Genomic DNA, 7725 nt, shown 5'->3' with positions numbered 1-7725 from the left:
AACAAAAAACAAAAACAAACCGACGCTCCAAGCAAAGCACATAAGATGTGATGGAATAAAAATATAGTTTCAGGGGAGGAACCTGATAATGTTGTCGATGAAGAAGGGGATGCCTTGGGCATCCCCAAGCTTAGACGCTTGAGTCTTCTTGATATATGCAGGGGTGAACCACCGGGGCATCCCCAAGCTTAGAGCTTTCACTCTCCTTGATCATGTTGCATCATACTCCTCTCTTGATCCTTGAAAACTTCCTCCACACCAAACTTAGAACAACTCATTAGAGGGTTAGTGGCAATAAAAATTAACATGTTCAGAGGTGACATAATCATTCTTAACACTTCTGGACATTGCATAAAGCTACTGGACATTAATGGATCAAAGAAATTCATCCAACATAGCAAAAGAGGCAATGCGAAATAAAAGGCAGAATCTGTCAAAACAGAACAGTTCGTATTGAGGAATTTTATCGAGGCACCAGAATTGCTCAAATGAAAATGCTCAAATTGAATGAAAGTTGCGTACATATCTGAGGATCACTCACGTAAATTGGCATAATTTTCTGAGTTACCTACAGAGAAAACAGCCCAGATTCGTGACAGCAAAGAAATCTGTTTCTGCGCAGTAATCCAAATCTAGTATGAACTTTTCTATCAACGACCTTACTTGGCACAACAAAACACTAAACTAAGATAAAGAGAAGTTGCTACAGTAGTAAACAACTTCCAAGACACAAAATAAAAACAAAGTACTGTAGTAAAAACATGGGTTGTCTCCCATAAGCGCTTTTTTTAACGCCTTTCAGCTAGGCGCAGAAAGTGTGTATCAAGTATTATCAAGAGATGATGCGTCGGCATTCTTACCAGGGGTGTTGCTCTTACCTTTCTTACTCTTATTCCTACTCTTTGGTCTAGGGAATACATGACCGCATCCGGGTGTAGAGGTAAAATTTAGAGTGCCTTTCCCAACATCTATGACTGCTCCCATGAGTTTCAGCAGGGATCTTCCAAGCGTGATTTGTCCTGTCCCTACACATTCAATAACGAGATAATCAGTGGATACCGTCCTTCCAAGAAAGGTTGTGAAAACACCTTCAGCTACACCCTTAGGAATTACAACAGAGTTATCCGTAAGAGTTATTTCTTCTCCCCCTTCAGTAAGTCCCCAAAGTGTCAAAGATTTATAAATTTTTTCAGGCATAAGGCAAAACTCGGACATAATATCACAACGAGCAGGAAAAGTTTCACCACCAACAGTAGCTTTAACGGTAGGCACCCACATTGAAGGTTCGAAGCTTAATGGAACATAATCATAGTATTCGCGAATTCGGTTATACACTTCTTTTAAACAGGATATATTTGTTTCAATAGTGTTTAATCTATTATGCATGCTAGCATGAGATGGATCAAAATTATTATCGGAGCTAAATGATGTAATCAATTTCCTTATGGCATTAAAAGCTTGATCCCCATCACAATGAAGGAAATCTCCTCCCACTACAGCATCTAAGGCATATCTATAGCGAAGAATAAGCCCGAAATAGAAATTACTAAGAAGCAAGCTTAAGGTCATTTTAGGTTCAGTTTTACTATAAGCATCAAAAATTCTAGACCATGCTTCTTTAAAATTCTCTTCACCTCCTTGTTTAAAAGTGAAGATCGATTCCTCAGGTGATAGAGTAACAACTACGGGACTAGACATGATAATAAAGTAAATGCGAGTAACTAATTTTTTTGTGTTTTTGATATAGCAAACAAGATAGCAAATAAAGTAAAACTAGCAACTAATTTTTTTGTATTTTGATTTAGTGCAGCAAACAAAGTAGTAAATAAAACTAAGCAAGACAAAAACAAAGTAAAGAGATTGGGAAGTGGAGACTCCCCTTGCAGCGTGTCTTGATCTCCCCGGCAACGGCGCCAGAAAAAGAGCTTGATACGCGTACAACACGCGTCCGTTGGGAACCCCAAGAGGAAGGTGTGATGCGTACAATGCAAGTTTTCCCTCAGTATGAAACCAAGGTTTATCGAACCAGTAGGAGCCAAGAAGCACGTTGAAGGTTGATGGCGGCGGGATGTAGTGCGGCGCAACACCGGGGATTCGGCGCCAACGTGGAACCTGCACAACACAACCAAAGTACTTTGCCCCAACGAAGCAGTGACGTTGTCAATCTCACCGGCTTGTCGTAACAAAGGATTAGATGTATAGTGTGGATGATGATTGTTTGCGAAAACGGTAGAACAGTATTGCGATGGGATTGTATTTCAAGATAGAGAATTGGACCGGGGTCCACAGGTCGCTAGTGGTGTCGCTGCCATAAGATAAAGCATGTTGGGTGAACAAATTACGGTTGGGCAATTGACAAATAAAGAGGGCATGACCATGCACATACATATTATGATGAGTATAGTGAGATTTAATTGGGCATTATGACAAAGTACATAGACCGCTATCCAAAGATGCATCTATGCCTAAAAAGTCCACCTTCAGGTTATCATCCGAACCCCCTCCAGTATTAAGTTGCTAACAACAGACAATTGCATTAAGTATTGCGTGTAATGTAATCAGTGACTACATCCTTGAACATAGCACCAATGTTTTATCCCTAGTGGCAACATCACATCCATAACCTTAGAGGTTCTTGTCACCCCTCCAGATTCACGGAGACATGAACCCACTATCGAGCATAAATACTCCCTCTTGGAGTTACTAGCATCAACTTGGCCAGAGCATCTACTAATAACGGAGAGCATGCAAGATCATAAACAACACATATACATAACTTTGATAATCAACATAACAAGTATTCTCTATTCATCGGATCCCAACAAACGCAACATATAGAATTACAGATAGATGATCTTGATCATGTTAGGCAGCTCACAAGATCCGACAATTAAGCACAATGGGGAGAAGACAACCATCTAGATACTGCTATGGACCCATAGTCCAGGGGTAGACTACTCACACATCACTCCGGAGGTGACCATGGCGGCGTAGAGTCCTCCGGGAGATGATTCCCCTCTCCGGCAGGGTGCCGAAGGCGATCTCCTGAATCCCCCGAGATGGGATTGGCGGCGGCGGCGTCTCTGGAAGGTTTTCCGTATCGTGGCTCTCGGTACTGGGGGTTTCGCGACGGAGGCTTTAAGTAGGCGGAAGGGCAGGTCAGGGGGCCACACGAGGGCCCCACACTACAGGTCGGCGCGGCCAAGGGGCAGGCCGCGCCGCCCTAGGGTGTGGGCGCCTCGTGGCCCCACTTCGTCTCCTCTTCGGTCTTCTGGAAGCTTCGTGGCAAAATAGGACCCTGGGCATTGATTTCGTCCAATTCCGAGAATATTTCGTTACTAGGATTTCTGAAACCAAAAACAGCAGAAAACAGCAACTGGCACTTCGGCATCTTGTTAATAGGTTAGTTCCAGAAAATGCACGAATATGACATAAAGTGTGCATAAAACATGTAGATAACATCAATAATGTGGCATGGAACATAAGAAATTATCGATACGTTGGAGACGTATCAATCATCATCGGAGGCCTCTTCATCACCATGTCCGCCTTCGCATATGCTTCATGTTTAGATCTTATGAGCTGCATATCATGATCAAGATCATCTTTATGTAATGCTACATGTTGTGTTTGCTGGGATCCAATGAATATTGAATTGTATGGTTGAGTTGATTTTAGACATGTTTATATGTTATTTTATGATCTTGCATGCTCTTCGTTGCTAGTAGATGCTCTGGCCAAGTATGTGCTTGTGACTCCAAGTGAGAGTATTTATGCTCGATAGTGGGTTCATACCTCTAGTAATCTGGGAGAGTGACAGTAACTCATAAGGTTGTAGATGTGATGTTGCTACTAGGGAGAAAACAACAATACTTTATCCAAAGATAATTCTATTGTTTATTTTACACACTTACTTAATGTAATAATTTATTGCTTGCAACTCAATACCCAAAGTTGTTCGGATGATATTATGAGGGTCGATTATTAGTCATAGATGCAGTTGGATTACGGTCTATGAATGTTGTTGTAATGCCCAAATGAATCTCATATTAATCATCTTGTCATGTATGATCTTTATTCTGTCAATTGCCCAACTGTAATTTGTTTATTCAACATGTTGTAGAATAACGTTGCATAGAAAACAAAAAATTTCCTACCGCGAACACGCAATCCAAGCCAAGATGCAATCTAGAAGACGGTAGCAACGAGGGGGTATCGAGTCTCACCCTTGAAGAGATTCCAAAGCCTACAAGATGAGGCTCTTGTTGCTGCGGTAGACGTTCAGTTGCCGCTTGCAAAAGCGCGTAGAAGATCTTGATCACGATCGGTTCCGGCGCCACGAACGGGCAGCACCTCCGTACTCGGTCACACGTTCGGTTGTTGATGAAGACGACGTCCACCTCCCGTTCCAGCGGGCAGCGGAAGTAGTAGCTCCTCTTGAATCCGACAGCACGACGGCGTGGTGTCGGTGGTGGTGGAGAAGTCCGGCGGAGCTTCGCTAAGCGTGCGGGAAGTGGAGGAGCGGGGCGGCTAGGGTTTGGCGAGAAGGGGGGCGCCGACCACTATGGGGTGCGGCCACCTTGGTGGTGTTTGAGGTGGCCGGCCCCCTCCCCCTTGGCCCTCATTATATAGGTGGAACCCCAAGAGTTGGTCTCCAAGTCTTCGAATAAGACCCGAACCAAAAACCTTCCATATGGAGGGGAAACCTAGCCAAGCTAGGACTCCCACTAGAGGTGGGAGTTCCACCTCCCATATGGGGGGGTGGCCGGCCCCCTAAGGGGGAGTCCACTTGGGACTCCTCCCCCACTAGGGTTGGCCGGCCATGGAGGTGGAGTCCCATGTGGACTCCACCTTCCTTGGTGGTTTCTTCTGGACTTTTCTAGAACCTTCTAGAACCTTCCATAGAACCTTCCGCGTCAATTTAATTCACATAAAATGACATCCTATATATGAATCTTATTCTTCGGACCATTCCGGAACTCCTCGTGATGTCCGGGATCTCATCCGGGACTCCGAACAAATATTCGAACTCCATTCCATATTCAAGTACTAACATTTCAACATCCAACTTTAAGTGTGTCACCCTACGGTTCGTGAACTATGCGGACATGGTTGAGTACTCTCTCCGACCAATAACCAATAGCGGGATCTGGAGATCCATAATGGCTCCCACATATTCAACGATGACTTTAGTGATCGAATGAACCATTCACATACAATACCAATTCCCTTTGTCACGTGATATTTTACTTGTCCAAGGTTTGATCTTCGGTATCACTCTATACCTTGTTTAACCTCGTATCCTGACAAGTACTCTTTACTCGTACCGTGGTATGTGATCTCTTATGAACTCATTCATATGCTTGCAAGACATTAGACGACATTCCACCGAGAGGGCCCAGAGTATATCTATCCGTCATCGGGATGGACAAATCCCACTGTTGATCCATATGCCTCAACTCATACTTTCCGGATACTTAATCCCACCTTTATAACCACCCATTTACGCAGTGGCGTTTGGTGTAATCAAAGTACCTTTCCGGTATAAGTGATTTACATGATCTCATGGTCATAAGGACTAGGTAACTATGTATCGATAGCTTATAGCAAATAACTAAATGACGAGATCTTATGCTACGCTTAATTGGGTGTGTCCATTACATCATTCATATAATGACATAACCTTGTTATTAATAACATCCAATGTTCATGATTATGAAACTAATCATCCATTAATCAACAAGCTAGTTTAAGAGGCATACTAGGGACTTCTTGTTGTCTACATATCACACATGTACTAATGTTTCGGTTAATACAATTATAGCATGATATATAAACATTTATCATAAACATAAAGATATAAATAATAACCACTTTATTATTGCCTCTAGGGCATATCTCCTTCAGTCTCCCACTTGCACTAGAGTCAATAATCTAGATTACATTGTAATATACCTAACACCCATGGCATTCTGGTGTTGGTCATGCTTTGCCCTAGGGAGAGCTTTAGTCAACGGATCTGCTACATTCAGATCAGTGTGTACTTTGCAAATCTTTACTTCTCCATCTTCGATGTACTCGCAAATCGAGTGGTAACGCAGCTTGATATGCTTCAGCCTCTTGTGTGACCTTGGCTCTTGTGCATTAGCGATGGCACCCATGTTATCACAATAAATGATTAATGGGTCCAATGCACTAGGAACCACAACAAGCTCTACAATGAACCTCTTCATCCATACCGCTTCTGATGAAGCCTCTGAAGCCGCTATGTACTCTGATTCTGTTGAAGACTTCGCCACCGTGCACTGCTTCGAGCTTGCCCGACTTTATCATGACACCATTCAATATAAACACGTACCTGCAGTTGTGACTTAGAGTCATCAGGATCAGTGTTCCAACTTGCATCGGTGTAACCACTTACAACGAGCTCTTGGTCACCTCCATAACAAAGAAACATATCCTTAGTTCTTTTCAAGTACTTCAGGATATTCTTGACCGCTGTCCAGTGTTCCATTCCTGGATCACTTTGATATCTGCTAGTCAAACTAACAGCATGTGCTATATCCGGTCTAGTACATAGCATGGCATACATGATATATCCTACTGCCGAGGCATAGGGGATTTTACTCATCCTTTCTCTTTCTTCTGCCGTAGCCGGTCCTTGAGTCTTACTCAAGACTTTGCGTGGTAACATAGGTAAGAACCCTTTCTTACTTTCGTCCATTCTAAACTTCTTTAGAATCTTGTCCAGATATGTACTCTGTGATAGCCCTATTAGGCGTCTTGATCTATCTCTATAAATCTTGATGCCTAATATATACGATGCTTCACCAAGGTCTTTCATTGAAAAACTATTATTCAAATAACCTTTAACACTGCTTAATAGTTCTATATCATTCCCGATCAATAATATGTCATCTACATATAATATCAGGAATGCTACAGAGCTCCCACTCACTTTCTTGTAAATACAGGCCTCTCCATGACACTGTATAAACCCGAAGTCTTTGATCACTTTATCAAAACGTCGGTTCCAACTTCTCGATGCTTGCTTCAGTCCATAGATTGAACGCTGAAGTTTGCATACTTTGTCAGCATTTTTAGGATCGACAAAACCTTTGGGTTGTACCATATACAACTCTTCCTCAATGTCTCCATTAAGGAACGCCGTTTTGACATCCATCTGCCAAATCTCATAATCGAAAAATGCAGCTATCGCTAACAAAATCCTCACAGATTTTAGCTTCGCTACAGGTGAGAAAGTCTCATCGTAGTCAACTCCTTGAATTTGTCGGAAACCCTTTGCGACAAGTCGAGCTTTATAGACAGTAATATTACCATCAACATCTGTTTTTCTCTTGAAGATCTATTTATTCTCGACAGCCTTTCGGCTATCAGGTAAGTCTACCAAAGTCCAAACTTTGTTATCATACATGGATCCCATTTCGGATTTCATGGCTTCTTGCCATTTGTTGGAATCTGGGCTCATCATCGCTTCTTCATACGTCGCAGGGTCCTCATCATTGTTATCCACAATCATGACATTTAGACAAGGATCATACCAATCAGGAGTGGCACGTTCCCTTGTCGATCTGCGAGGTTCAGTAGTTTCCTCGTTCGAAGTTTCATGATCATTATCATTAGCTTCCTCTGTTGCCGGTGTAGGTAGTACAGGTACAATTTCCGGTACTGCGCTACTCTGATCAACGAGTATAGATTCATCAA

The sequence above is a fragment of the Lolium perenne genome, chromosome 6, assembly GCF_019359855.2.
Source record: "Lolium perenne isolate Kyuss_39 chromosome 6, Kyuss_2.0, whole genome shotgun sequence".
In the NCBI taxonomy this organism is placed as follows: Eukaryota; Viridiplantae; Streptophyta; class Magnoliopsida; order Poales; family Poaceae; genus Lolium; species Lolium perenne.
Note: the sequence above shows the minus strand (reverse complement) of the source record.